General features: G+C 36.2%; 1 protein-coding gene across 4 annotated transcripts in view; it reads left to right on the top strand.

Annotated features, from left to right (window-relative positions):
* The window catches only part of LOC106525884 (LIM and calponin homology domains-containing protein 1), a gene marked incomplete at its 3' end in the record, with an annotated part of 76040 nt that overhangs the window by 45612 nt on the left and 29226 nt on the right, over positions 1-1202 (top strand).

Genomic DNA, 1202 nt, shown 5'->3' with positions numbered 1-1202 from the left:
CCTCCTGGCACTTAACAGCATATACAACATTGCTCTGTTTGTGCCGGGGCACCGGATCTTTGGGGTGAACCAGCTCAGACTGAAGAAGTCTCTTGGAGAAGAGACGAAACGTTTCATTAGAGAAGAACCCGTCCAGAAGACCTATACAATTCTTTTCTTTTTGATTTTTTTACCTGGATTACTGAGATGCATAAGGACAAAACTTTGACAGTTTGCAGTAGCCTATATTAGATATGTTAAATATGATCTACTACATGAAGGAATCTGAGATATTTGTAAAGAATAACRGCAGCGAAAAGGAGCCTGTTCTCTTGTTTATTCAGCTGACAGAGAGAGAAAACGAAGAAAAGGAGGGAAGGAAGGATTGTTCCCTCGAGCTACTTCTACCTTTTGTCTCCTCCCATCTCATTCCTTTGTTTCTCAGGTGTCTGCTGTTTTGGAAAACTCAGAGCTGCGATTAAGGTGTTGCTTCCCATTCAGTCAGTTCAGCTCTGCGACCCTCAGGCTGTAGAAACTGACCTACAAACACAGTCGCAATGTGGAGCGTGGAATTTAATTATAGAAATGAAGAAATGCTTTTCCTGCAGTGAAAGCTGAGGTGAAAGACTGCTAAAGTTTGCTAAAAAGGTTGAAACTGAGTTAAAATTAAAAGAAGCTGAACACTAGCTAAAAACTAAAATGAGCAAAACACTAGCAAAACTAACTAAGACCCTCAAAAGGCTCATTARAAGCTGAAAAAAGATTATTTGAAGATAAAAGTGGCAAAAAGCCTAGCTAGAAGCTACAGAATGGTAGCTAAAGAGATGCTTAAATTCACAGGTTTGTCCAATCCAGTCTAGTTTATTAATAAAACCTTTTAAAACTCCTCTGAAAGAACAAAGTGCTGCACAATAAAATCACTTGACAATAAAAGATAAAAAGCATATAAAAACACTCAATGATAAAATATGAAAAGCATAAAACCAAAGGAAAAACTGATGGAAAACATAAAAATCAACATCTATAAGCTGTAGCAAAGTCAGTGAATAAAAGTAGGTTTTAAAGATGACTTAAAAGCAGCTTATAAGGAGGCCTGTTTAATGTGCAGAATCATTCCATAACTTAGGAAGTAGCTAAAATATAATTCCAACAATAAACGACTGAAATAGACATATATGCAGTAATTATTGGATATCAATATATTTTAGAGGTGAAATTATATG

Source organism: Austrofundulus limnaeus, unplaced genomic scaffold, assembly GCF_001266775.1.
Source record: "Austrofundulus limnaeus strain Quisiro unplaced genomic scaffold, Austrofundulus_limnaeus-1.0 Scaffold246, whole genome shotgun sequence".
NCBI lineage: Eukaryota > Metazoa > Chordata > Actinopteri > Cyprinodontiformes > Rivulidae > Austrofundulus > Austrofundulus limnaeus.
This window is presented reverse-complemented; position numbering and strand designations above follow the sequence as displayed.